The sequence below is a fragment of the Molothrus ater genome, chromosome 13 (genome assembly GCF_012460135.2).
Source record: "Molothrus ater isolate BHLD 08-10-18 breed brown headed cowbird chromosome 13, BPBGC_Mater_1.1, whole genome shotgun sequence".
NCBI classification, from domain to species: domain Eukaryota; kingdom Metazoa; phylum Chordata; class Aves; order Passeriformes; family Icteridae; genus Molothrus; species Molothrus ater.
The window spans coordinates 17,025,781-17,039,672 of NC_050490.2; positions in this window are offsets into that span (position 1 = coordinate 17,025,781).

Here is a 13,892-nt window from a genome sequence, read left to right on the forward strand (position 1 = left end):
TTGATGTTTTTCAAATTGAGAAATACAGCTTTGAAACATGGCATGGAATATTTATGTTTCCTGCCATGAAAATGTCTTTTATGTCTCCATCATTCTATTTTCTGGTGCAAACACAGCTGGCAGGAATGGTTTGGACTGACTTTGCTCTGCCTGGGTGTTAAGGTAAGAAGCTGCCCTCAGAAGTCACTGTCTGTCACAGCCCTCCTTGCTGGATGTGGTTTGAGTTCCATGGGCACATCCCAAGGTCTCGGCACCGCAGTTTGCTCCGTGTCCTGGGTGAAGCTGGTGAGGGAGGAACTGGTGAGGAGATGTTTTTCTCTCTGACAGTGTCCTCGGGCCTGCTGAGTGGCACAGTGGTGATGGGGACATGTTCCCCTTGTTGTCTGTGTCCCAGTGTGACATTCTGCTCTGGTGCAGGGCTTTACTTTAAAGCTTTCTGTGTGTTAGCTGCTTGGATCTGGCTCAGCTGCCACAGGGGTCCTGCTGTCATGGGAAGGATGTGCCTGTGCACAGTGCAGCATGTGCACTCTGGATGCATAAGCACAGGGGAGAGCTTTCCTAAAGATGTATTACTAAGCTCTTTAAGATTTAATGCTTTCTCGAAGTTCAGACTGGTGTAAAGGAAGGCTTAAGCAGCTTAATGGGTTAAAATGATCCCTGACTGTGTCCTTCAGACAGTTTAGAGACCCTGCAGCAAGCCAAGCGGGCCACCTGTTCCTCTCCCAGACAAACAGGTTCCCCCCTTGACCTTTATTCTGCCACCCTTCAGTTTTGCCTGGCCTGGCTCCATGTGTGGAGTGATTGTTCTGAAGTTTGTCATTGTTTAAAATGCCACTTGCCAGAGTTTAATGTGCACAGCTGCAACCTGAGCCATCGCCGCGTGTTAATAAGGCTAAAACCATTGGACTGACACCAAAAGATCTGCTTGCACTTGGCATGTCATAAATTAATATCATTCTTACCTGCCAGGGATGATTCACTGCTGGCTCAAAGCGTATTTAAACTTTGGAGGGTGCCAACAAACTGGGCGGTGGTTTGACCTGCCACGTGGCCCAGGACTGCTGCTTTCCCTGCCTCCGCCTCGCCGCTGCTGCTGCAGCGTGTGGGGAAACAGAAGCTCTTTATGGCCTTATGAGAGCTTGTGTTTGTGTGCCGCCCTGGCCCTCCTGCCCCCATCTGCCAAAGGGCTGGCCTGTTTGTGGGAACATCTCACTGCCTTTCCAGTTCCTGGCTGGACTGCTGCTGCCGGCTTTGGGAGCGGTCCTGGGGGTTAATGCTTCACTGGACCGTGGCCTCTTTTTGCAGCAGCTCCAGAAGGCTCTCATCCCACTGACCCTGCCTATCCTAGGCAGACAGGTTGTGCCAGCATCCCAGAAATTGCAGATAAATTCCATGTTAGAGGAGCACACTTGACCAGCTAACAGCTCAGAGCAGGTGGGTTAAGCTGGTGCCCAGGGTAGGGAGCCTTGGAGGCGGGAAGGGATGACCCCCATGGGAACGAGGAGATCGGATTGCAGGGTTATATGCCAGAGGTTGAACGTGCTCCCGGAGCCCAGACTCTGGGGCTCCAGTGTCACAGCAAATGCCCAGCAGGGAGGTGCTGCTCTGTCCCCAGGGATGTGCTGAGAGCCAGCAGTGCTGCTCTGTTTGTCCAAGTGCTTCCCGGCTCCGTCCAGGAGACTGCACTGCGGCCCTGGGCTGTTGCGGGGCAGGGACACAGAGGGGATGGGAAGGAATGGGAGACAGTTAAAGACATTTTACCCTTTGTCCTTAAAAGTCCATGGATGGGGAGAAGGTGTGTGTCTGGGGAACTCTTCATATATCTTTAATATAATGACTTGAGATTCATCTCACACTTTTTCCTCAGGGCTAATGTGTTCCTCATAAAATACTGTGAAGGCATAATGAGGTCCTTCAGCTAAAACTGCTCCTTTGTTTTCCATGGTGTCCCCATTGCCTATTTACTTTGGCTCATCCAAATCATTTGTTAAATACCAGGTTTGCATAAGCAGGCCTGTGTGGGCTTGGGACCCCTTAAGCCTCACTGTGGACATTAGGAAGGATAGAAACAGCCTCCGTATCTGTCTGTGATGTGTTTCAGTCTGGAAATCCCGAGTGCTGCAGGGAACAGGGTGTAACCATGATCTGGTTAGGGGTAATTATGGTCGGCAGTGCCAGGAGCAGCCTGCAGCCCTCCTCATGTTCCCCACCACAACTGCACACAGCCTGGCAGCCTAACCCTGATGGAACTATTGCATTATCCTCACCACTGAATCCACTGGCTTTTGTTTTCCTTTCCAGCAGGGAAAAAAATAAATTACAAATGGTCTACTATGTGTAGGTGAATAATGAGGAATCCTGGAAAGGGGTCATCCTATCCAGCAGGACAGACAGGAGACCCAGTTTACCTAATGACACGGTTGTGGTCACCTCCTGAAGCACGTTCAGAGCCAGAGCAGAGGTTAGACAGTGTCTAGGACAAGGATTGCAACTCTCCTCTGCTCAGCTTGCAGACACGCGGTGACTGAGCTGCATAAAGGCTCATGCTGTCTATATTTTATTTTGTGGGTAGTGCGGGCTGTTGGTTTTATTATTTTCTCTTTATGCAAGGCTGACAGGGAGCGTAGAGCTGGTTGCTGGGCAGTGGGGATTGCAGTTGGTAATAAAGGTCTGTTTTCTCACTTCCTCTATTTTTGTCTCTGGGCAGGATGAGGCACATCAGGGGAAAATCTGACTTGAAACAGAAGCTCAGTTTTTAAGTTGGAGTTAGACAGTCCTGCTGAGAGAGGTTTGCTCACACCACAGCTGTCCATCAGCTCGGGGCACAGCGCTGAGGCTGCTCGCACACGCAGCCCCGGGGTGCCACGTCTCTCCTGGACACATCTGGAGGGGACACTCTCACTCCAAACCCCTCATTAGTTTGCCAAATGACATTTTGGTGCCTGGGGCAGGATGTCTGCTTGGTTGTCCCCCAGGTCCTGTGAGCATAATGAAAAAGTGACACACATGCTCCTGTAAGGAGGGAACGGTCTTTACCAGGCATGGAGTCAGGACTCCTGAGTCTTACACCTTTTCTTCCTCTTTCTGGCTCCTCTGGAAATGCTCTGTATCATCTCTGTGAGCACAGAGATGTCTCTGTGTGTGAGACCCTGCTGGTGGTCTGTTATTTGCAGGAGGATTTTTTGTTTGCAAGGAGAATTTTGCAATCACCAAGTGCAAACTTTTCTCTGGAAGAGTTCTGGTTTCAGTACAAATCTCTGAATCTCTCCAGGTGAGTCTGTTTTCAACAAGGTCACCGGATATCCTCACATCTGCTCTGATGAGGAGATGAATGAATCCAGCTGAGCTGCATTTTGTGTATGCCCTCTCTAAAATGAACTGCAGAGCTGATAAATTCTTCACCCCTTGCCCCTGCCAGCTCTGCGAATTGCAGCTTCTTTCAAAGCTGAAGTGAAAGTGCTGGAGTGCCACGGCACCACTGCAAGTGTCACTTGAGGGACAGGCTGCAACAAGCCTGAACATGTCCTAGAGCCTCCATCCAGTCTGGAAGTGGGAGTGCCAGTCCCTCTACTCCAGGGACAGTGCTGGGATGTGGTTTTTTTCTTGTAACTTCATTTGGAAGCCATGAAGAATCAGTGCTCAGCACTGCTGTAGGCAGGAGGGGAGGACTTGTCCCCCCTGGTATTGGTGGTCAGTAGATGTTGCAGCAAGAGCCTGTAGCTGATATTTGTGGATTTTGGGTTTTGCTGTATAAAGAAGATGAGGATCTAGCCTGGGGTGAGGGTGTTTGTGCTTTGGCAGTGGGTGTGAAAGGAGAAACTCCAGAGGGTTGGGCGGCAACACGCTGGTTCTGTTCTCTTCCGTAGATGGCCTTCCGGAGACACGCTGGGCGAGTGGAAAATGTAATGAAATTCCCAGAGCCTCCTGGTGCACTACCAAGGTATTCCTGCCAGCTTTCCAGCCCAAGATGTTGGTGCAGCTGTAGGGGCCCAGGCCACAGATAGAGGTGATTGCAGATTAACCCCCACCAGAGCAGGATTGCTGAGGGAGAGGTTTTCTTCACCTGGGCAATAGCCCACACACTTACCTTTGGGGTAAAATGAACTGAACCAAGAGCTCACAGTAGATCAAGCTCTTTTCAAACTAACTTTATTTTTTAAAAGCTCGTTTGTTTGTTCTGCTCCACAAACTGAGCAGTACAAGCAACAGTAAAAATGTGGTGCATCCCAAATTCTTGCTGTGAGGATGGGTTTCGTGACCACTGCAGTCTGCACAAGGTCTTTAGATCCAAACCATCTGTGGGGCTCGGAGTATGCAAACTATTCATGTTGTCTTAAAGATTTACCAGAGAGCAGGGCCTCAATGTGCTCGAATCTGTAGGAAAACAGAGACCTGCACCACTGATGGTCCTGGGGGTCTTGTTTGAAGCTTCAATTGAATAGATTGATCATTGTCCTGCAGCATTTAGTGGTGGAAAAAGAAGCAGGGAGGGGGTTTAACAAGTGTCTCATATGGTTTGTGTTGTCTCTGCTGTGCTGAACCTTTCTTTCTGCTCACACAGCAGGGTTTTGCTTTGCCTCTGTTTCCTTTGTGCAGATGGCAGCAATAGGTTTCGTTTCCCCCCCAGCCGTCAAATTAACAGCCTTGGCGAGCTTTCCTTTGCTGGCTAGTTTTGGGTGGTGCTGGAGAATTGCTCCACTCAGTACATTTCCAAGTCTGGCTTTTTAAGCCAAGCTCTATAAAAATAAACTTTTTTTTTTGTTGTTTATTTGTTTGAGAGAAAGGACCTTGGGAAAGCAGATATGAAATTTGCTCTGCCTGTATTTTGTCCGCTGAAGGAGTTGGCTTTGAGTTGCATTAGAATAGCAGATTGGCTTCTTGCACAAATCTCCCACAAGCAACGGGCTGAATTGGGAAAAGCTGGTGGGCAGAGGTACTGGAAACAATCTTCTGAGTTACAGCATCTGCAGGAGGGACTAATGAAAACTCTGGCCTTGTATCTGCAAACTCTCTTTGCGAACAGCAAAGCTGTTCGACCCACCCAGTTGCACTGACCAGCTTCAGAATACCATGATAGCCTGAGCTGGTGAATTTGCAGTGTGATTTTCTTCTTCTTTACTCCAGTCACAGTAACCCAAATGAATCTCAAGGAGCAGTAGCAGAAGGGCAGCCCCTCACCATGCACTAATACCAACATTTAGCTCACAGAGAAATTAGTGATCCGAATAGCTCCATCAATACCAATGCTGATGCATGTGGATCTGAACCAGAAATAGGTGAAGATTTGACTTTTTTATTTTACAAATGTAACAACCCAACCCAGAGGAAGATAGGAGCAGAAGGTTTCCTTAACCTGTGCAGAAAGCTTGTGGGAGGGACAAAAACTCAAACTGAGCCAAGTGCTCCTGAGCCCTTGTGCCTTTACTACATATAAATAAATCATGTGTATATTTATAGTAGATATAGTTTATATGCTGAGGGAACTTAGCACAAATCAGAAGTTCTTTCATTGCCTCCCTGTGTGCCTTTCTAACTCAAAAAGCTCTGCTCTTGGCACCTCTCTGTAGTACAGCAGCATGTGTGGGCACATCTAGGTTGGAAGCTTTGTGCATGCTTGGTGCATCTTCACCTTCTGGGTTTTACTTCGTCGCAGAAACCCGTGCTGTGCCAGAGACTGCAGGACCCAGGCTTTTGGCCATCTCCTGTATCTTGAGGATGTAGTTTGAAGTAATCACTCATCAGGTGTTTCATTTAAACTTGCTCCTGCTTGAAAAAGACCCTGTGTATCCAACATACTGCCATGCCAGGAACAACAAAAGCTCCAGAGCCCCTGCTCAGCCTCGCATTTGTTTCTCACATGTGTTCCAGGACTGCTCTCCTCAAACCTCCTCACTGGTTGTTTTCCTCTGTTGCTAGAGCCGTATGTCTCCAAAGGAAGGCCCAGCTCTGCCATTTGAACAATCCTCCTCCATCTGCTGCTCCTGCTCCTGGAGCTGTGTGGAGTGGCAGCGCGGTGACGCCGGGCCTGCAGACACTGCCTCGGTCCCTCTGGCACTCCTGTGTTTCCAGGGAGCCAGGCTGGGTGAGCTATGACCAACTTGCATTTTAGTGCTGGGCTTCAGTGGTTTCAGTTTGTCAGGAATAAAACCACTGCCATCAGCAATGAGGATAAAAATTTACTGGGCATTCAGACCTGCTGTTCCTGGGGAAACAAACACCAGATTGCTCTGCTGCTGGGAGTTAGTTCCCAAATGTGGTCTTTGCAAACATGAGGAATAAGACCATGGACAAAATCTAGTCAGATCTACTCCACAGTCTCAGTTCTCTGTAGGTTAAACCTACAGAGTGCTCTAGGTTTAATTCTTCTCTCCTGCCCAGTTGGACTTTTATTTCAGTGGAAACTGTAGTCTGAACAGCAAGCCTCAGATTTCAGGGGGTTATGCAAAAAGGACTCAGAGATGCATCAGAAGTTTTCTGTCCTTATCAATGTGCAATATTAAGGGTAAAACCAGACACTTCACAGAGCACTGGAGAGGCCAGAAGGTCTCCTTTGTTCTGTGTGGGGTTTTATGGACGTAGATGTGGACTGCACTGCCTGGAACACGAGTTGTTTGTTTTAATTTACAAATTAAAAATAAAACTATGTTTATTTGCATCACTTGAGGGGTCTTTTGCTCACAGCTGCTTCAAAAGTGAGCTCTGACTGCCAAGTAAAATAAAGTTTAATGTTACAACATGCACTGGGAAGGGTAGAACTGAAAATTACCATGCCAGCAGCATGATACTGTAGGTACAATATTTAGAAATCCATGCAAAGTGCAGAATTTGGCTGTGGCTTGTGACAGATGTGGGACTGAGGTGCAGAAGGTGTTGCAAAATGTCAGGCACTTACAGTGAGAGCCCCCATGGCTCTGAAGGTGAGGGAGCCATGTCTTCAGGGAGGCCCTAAGGAGCAGCTCTCCCTTGCCAGACACCAGCTGCCAACCCCTGTCTGGCATTCCCATTATGGAAAACTGGTCAGGAGGTGGCTGGAATCCCTGGTTTCCTTTTAGTCCTCTCTTGTCAGGCTTTGTGCTCTGGTGAACACTGGAAAACATGCTTGTTATGTTGGGCAGTGGTTTGCTCCTAAAAATTGATGAGGAGAAAGCTCATCTCCCTGGGGCTGCATTGTCCTCTGGCCCTGTGGACGTGTCCAGAGCCTGTGAGGTCTGCGTGGGCTGGAGCTGGGCACAGCTCTCGGCCTGCAGACACCCCCAGGGCTGCAGCAGGACACTTGTCAGGCAGGGATCTGGGGTTTGCATCTCTCTTCGAGGCCAGGGAACTGGTTTGTGGGGCAGTGATGGCTGCTGTGGTCTCAGCTGTGTTTCATCTGACTCATCTGGTGCAGTGGAATAAATGAGCAGGGTCTAAATGTTGCTTTACTGTGGCTGAATCTGAAAGCTCAGCTATCAGTACAGTGGGGCGAGGTACTGTATTTATTTACAGACTTCCCCTGCCTTTAGGGGACAAATGCAAGAAAAAAGAGAGGAGTCAAGGCAGAGGAGGCTGGGGGAGGCTGCTCTGTTTGACAGCTGCATGCAGAAGTCCAAGTCAGATCTTTTGACACCCAACAGAAAGACTCTTTCCTCTTGTTAGTGACAAGGAAACTGGAGGAGTGTGGCTGAGGTAGCCCAGATCAGATGGAGACAGTGTCATCCCAAGCCCTTGGGGGGCTCAGGCTGCTTGTGTTGCCTGCAGGGTGAGGAAGGTTTCCTGCAGAGCAGGTGCTGCCATTACCTGCCTCCTGTAGCATGTGCCTGTTTTGTGTTGTGCAGCCTTTTGTTGCCGGCCCTCCTCAGTTCTGGATTGCTTTGTGACCATAATTTAACAAGGCAGTTTACAATGGCTCTGACACCATTTGGGTAGATGAAGTTGGCTCAAAAAGCATCCACCCACTTGCTAAACAATGCCTCAGGCTCTGAACACATTAAACTTGCTCTGCTCTGCTGCCTACATGCAGCTTTCCAGGTGGAGTTTGTTTTTGATGTTATCCATCCTCCTTGATGGCTCGTGAGCTGGCCAACTCTCACTCCACCTCCCATCTCTCCTGTCCATTATTTGTTGTCAAATTTTTGGGAGCCTGCTCGTGGCAAAGTCTTGCACAAGCAGGAATGGTCTTTGCTTTAGGAAATGTCTCTGCTCATTCATCTGGGCAGAAAATCCAAGACTAGGATAAAGAGTTTAATAAAAAACCAAAGGACACTGTATGTGTATTTGTTGGAAAACTCTGCTCAGTTATCTGGATTTACCTCCCAGGGGTGTTAAGATACCAGAGTTAATGTAAATTCTATCCCTGTTTTTTTAAGAATTGGTGATTTGACTGGATTTGACTTCCTGGAATTGCAAAGACATGAAATTGTTGAGAAACCTTGATTTAAGTTCAGTTTGATGTGATGGAGACTCCAATTCTGAGTAGAGCTTTAAAAAACCCAGCAATCATCCCACCAACAACTACTTTCTTTTTTTAACCAGAAGCATATAATCTTCCTTGGAACTTTTCTTAAGCACCAGAAGGGCGAAGAGGTGGATGCTGTGAGCTAGAACACTTTTTGGTGGCAAGGATTCTGCTTTTTTGGACTTTGCTAATGCAGATCAACGTGTGTATATGTTGAAACTCACAGTGAGTAAAGAACAAACAGCTGTCTGCCATCCTGACAGAGTTGGCTGGGAAATGGCCCAAACACAGAGAAGTCTTTAAAAAAAAGAAAAAAAAGAGGAAAAAAAGGGAGAGAGGAAAGTATCTGTCTTCAAGTATGTTTGAAATAATGAAAAGAACCGATGTGCAAAGCGATTAAGAGATCTTTGAGGATCAAAAGCCTTGATTCAGTTTTGCCAATGGAGCAAAACTTTTCATCTGTTCTTATGTGGACCTTAAAGTAGGGCAGAAGGGTGTAGTTTTTAAATTATTTCATTTCAGGATTTACTTTGGGCAGGGGGAAAGGGTTCTTTCTGTTTGTTCTTGCTCTTGTTATTCAGTGTCCTTAACACAAAAGGCCAGCCTGGCTCTGAAATGAAGAGCAGGGTCGTTCTATGAACTGGTGGTTCATTAGTCTCCTTTTGATATGTCAGAACAGTAAGGGACCCTTTTATTTTTTTTCTCCCTTTCTAGTAATGTCTGTGTTCTTAAATCAAGACATCTTCCCTCATCATGCTGCAGTGGCTGAATCTTTTTCAGAGGTTTCCTAAGTGGGTTGTACCAATAACGTTCATCTCGTGCACACAGAGCAGAGAGTCAAGAGTTTGATGCATGAGGAAGCCAAACCCAAGGATTTTCAGTGCTCTGTGCAGTGAATCCTACTCCCAGCTTTGTGTTCAATTGGAGCTGGATGCCCCCCACCAGGTTATTTCTGAGCTCTTTTTGCTGGTAGCCTCATGACAGCAGGACCACAGAGCAAGCCTTGGGAAGGTGGATCACGGAGGCTCACAAGTGCAAATCGCTGGATTCCAGCACTGCCAGCTGGGCAGCAATGTGCCCTTTCTTGGGGAAGGGGTGCTGGAAGTAGCAGCAAAAGAAGATGAAGAGATCTGGGGCTGTAAGAGTGAAGACAAAAGATTGGGAAGGAGAGGACAAAACTCAGCAATGTCCTTGTGTTTGGGTTTCTGCAGGGGACAGTGGAAGAGCTCCCTCTTCCTGTCCCTGCCGGCTGTAACCATTGTGGGAAAAGCCTTCCTTGCAGAGTGTTTCTGTGGTCCCAGCATCCATGAGGCAAGACTTTTCTTTCAGCATGGATTTGCAACCTCTAGGATCAACAGGAGATCATGGATTTGCTCTGTAGGGTCACCAAGAGCAGCTCTGTGGCACCACACACCACCACCAGCAATGGGGTGGGTTTCAGAACCAAGGTGCAGGTTGGGTGGGTTTAATGACAGGGGACACCTCAGTGGTGGAGGAAGTTGTGTGTTAGCCCTGTCTCATTGCAAAGAAGCTGGTGAGAGCAGAGGTTCTGTGTTCCTGTTGCCACTGCAGATATTCAGGAGCAGCATCTGGTGCCACAGGTGCTTCCTGTGACCTGGAGCTGATGTACTTCTGGTGTGTGGTTTCCTGCCCTGTCCTGACTGGGGTCAGGTGGTAGGTGTGCTCTAACCTCTTCAGTGGGGCAGCTGTGACAAAAGCCTGTTCTTTCTCTGCTCCAAAACCTAATTAATACAAGTCATATTTTGTCACCACATGTGCAGCAGAGATGGCAACTCCCATTTCTGCTGCTGTGGGAACCACATCCGTGTGCTACACAGACCCTGTCACGCTCTGGTGACAGACCAGTAGCACTACTGGGAGCCTGAAAACAACAGCAGCAGAAGCTGAAAACTGCGTATGGCAGAGCAATATTGTGGGTTGCAGGCTGGAAAATTTCTGCTGGTAAAAATTTCTGGCAAGGTGTGGACTGCAGAATGAATTAATCTGCTTTCTTCTTTGAGCTGTTTCTAGATTAGCTCTTTCTGCCTGATCCAGCACTCCTGTGTCCATATCCATGGCAGGGATGAAATGTCACCATTGATACAAGCCTGGTGTGTGAAAGTCTGTAATTACAAGCCATTTTGTGAGCAATATGATGGGGGAAAAAAATGACTTCCTATGGACTGGTGATCTCCACCCTCTTCGCCTTGAAAGCAGGCATACATTAATTTACTGCATACATTAATCTGCTGCATACATTAATTTACTGCATAATTTTTATGCTGCTCTAACATCATCATAAGTGTGTGTCATTTCGACATATTATCAATTCTAATACAGCTGTGAGCAGCAAAATAGAGTGAAGAGAGTCTTCGTGCCTGCCTTGGGGATTGAGGGTGGAGATGGGATTGTCCATGTATTCTGTTTTGACAGTAGCTTCTCTCTTGGTGTTCACATAAATAGTTATTTTTAGGAAGATCATATATTCCCCAGTAATTGTTTTAAATGCATCAAAGAGCTCGCTGATATAAAGCCTGTGATTTATGGGTTCCCGCTACTTTTTAATAGCTGAACTTAAATCCTGGATTCACTGAAGCCATTTGGAAAATTGGGATTATTCCAAGCTGGAGCAAAGGGAGGGAGACTGGTATTTTGCCAAGATCAGCAGTGATTCATTCCTACATTCGTGCTCAGCATCCAGTGAAGGGCAGGAGCTGGGAATGCTGTAAGGAGAGCTAGCAGGAGATTATCATGTTGAAGGTGAATCTGCCCTCCTCGCTCCCTCTGCTGCTAGATAAGGTCTTTTGAATGAGAAGGACCAAATTCTGTCACGTTTTTCTTTCATCCCCTCTAAAAGCTGATTTATTCATACAAGCTCCAAGCCAACTAACTTGCCTCCTGACTCTGAGGCGTAGGGAGAACTGAATTTTGGCTGTTCCAAGAATGTCCCCATAGGGGTGAAGGACTGGAGAACACCTCGTGATAAATGTACTTTGGAAATCCCTTACAAAGAGATGTTTTAGTGACTGCTTGGAATGAAGCAATGTCTGTATCAGGTTAGGCCAGCAGGCTCTGGCAGAGTGAGCAGGGGCCCTCAGGGGCCTGTAAGGGGACAGGGTGGACCCAGGACTCATTGCTGGCACATTCTGTCACGCTCCAGTGGTATTTGGCCCCTGGACCAAGTGAGAGGTGATCACAGAATAAATCAGATTGGTGGTGGTATCATTTAGATTAGGTGATAAATGTTGAAGTCATAGAAAAAGTGGAACCTTGCTGTGGTCTAAGGGTTTTGTTTAGCCTGAGGACATTTATGCTTTTGGTGCTTGCACCAGGGTTCAGACTCCGTCTCTGGGACGTACGTACAGCCAGACAAATGGCCACTAATCCTGGCGCGTGAGGAATGTAAGGGGCTGTCTGTCCATCCCTGTCTGTGCAGCTCACAGGGGCTGAGCTCCAGCTGCACGTCCAGTAGCCATGGCTGTGGTGACGGGGAGAGCAAAGCTTTCACAGCTGAAATACTTCTTAGTTGTGAGCCCCTGGGGAGCTGCCTTCCCTCTGAGGGTTCTGTCCTCCTTGTCCTCAGGCCAGCTGACGTTGGAGTAAAATTTCTCATATTTTTGCTCTCCCAGCCCTGGGAGAGAAGCTCAGGGAGTTGGTAAAGTAAATGGACCAAATATCCCAGCATAGCTCAGTCCTCACAGAAAGGAAAGGACTTTGTCTTTCCTCTCTTGCAGAGCAGAGGCACAGCCAAAACTGTTTTCTTCTTTTCCTGACATATCATCCCCATTGCGTATTTTTGAAATATATTAGTACTGAGAGCACTGCTGTTGTGATCAGGAGGCAAAAATAGCCAAATTTATATTTGTGGATAAAAGGCAGTAATAAACCCCCAAATTTCCAAACACATAGAGGAGCATTGACATCCAAATACCAGAAATTCTAAGCCCTTACCTTGCTAATTCATGTGGCATTTGGAGGGGCTGTGGATTTTTATTTCATCCTGGTATTTGTGGTATTTCCTGCCATTAGTATAGGAAAACCCTTGTGTGGTAAATGCCGGCTTTTTCCTCCGTTGGTGGCAGCCACCAGGACTTGAGTTCATGAAAGGCAAACCATCCTTTTCAATACTGAAGGATCTCTGAGGTACCTGGGAAGGAAAAATCTCACCGAGGTTGAGTGAGGCTGTTGGCACCGTGACCGCTGCCAGCTGAACGCTCCGAGCAGAGTCACATCTTGTCTCCAGATCCAGGAGTCTGGGGCTCAGAATCCATTGGGTGCCCTCAAAAGTTTGGAAATAGCACTGATAGTAATTTTATTGCAGCCTCTTAAAAGTGATCTGCGGATAAAGGTTTCAGGTACGAGTGTTGGCCTCAAGTCAGTGACCCAGCTTTCAGAAATTGCTGTTTTTATTGCAGATTAAACTGTAGATTGGGTCGTTTAGATTTGTAATGGAAAAATATTAGCCAATGTACTTTCCTCCCCTCCACCCTCTATCATCAGGGCATATATCAAGTTGCACTATCTGGCAGGGAGTTCCAAATGTTATTTGAGAAGAGGGAGGAATGCAAGCGATGTCAGCAGAAAACAGCTGAGTAGCGGTTAAATTTCTTTGGCCTTAACCTGCTCCACAGGGAAAAAGAAACGCAACAACTGGACTTGTTTCATTTCACCCCAGCACAAGCCATCCTTTGGAAACAGATGATGTTTGTGAGCAGATTCTCCTCAGAAGCTGGGGTTTTGGGATGCTGCTGGGCAGGCAAATCCTGCCGTGGACGTGGCAGGGCCAGCTCTGGCTGGGATCCCTGGGTGAAAGCACCGAGGCCCTGGCTATTGCTGCTCCCTTGCTCATCTGGAGCCTGCCACTTTAGAGGGACAGCTTTAGGTTGCATCTCGGTGGCCTCCTGAACTTTTTATCTACATTGGCTTTAAAGATAAAAGCCTTAAGAGCTGGCTCAAGTGAACTTGCACTGAGCTGCCAAAGAGCCGTGGAGGTGCGTGCAAGGATACTGTTAGCTGAGAAGCTGGGCTGAGTTAAATGGTACCCTTAATCCCCTTGATACGGGCAGAGTCAAGTTAAAAGGTCTTCCCCACTTGGAGGGAAGGCTTTGCACGTGTAGATGTTGGTTCACTTAAGGGCAGCACTGCCTCTGCAGCGGGAGCCCCTTCTCAGCTGGCGTTTGCTTTGTTGCTGAGGGAAGAAGTTACTTCTGCAGGGGCTCCGTCAGAAATGTGGAATTTCTGGTCCCTGGGGGCTTTTAAAATAAACAACAATGGAGGCAGCAAACAGATAGAAACAGAGAGGCTGAACTGGAGAAGAACACAAAAGTAAATATAGCCCTTTGTGTAACTCTGCCAGTCAGTCTGCAGTGGCTTCTTTGCCTTGCACTCCCTGTTTTAGGAGGATTTTGCCTGGGGTATTCACACAGCAGAGATCCACATTTTGCTTCTCGTCCTTACA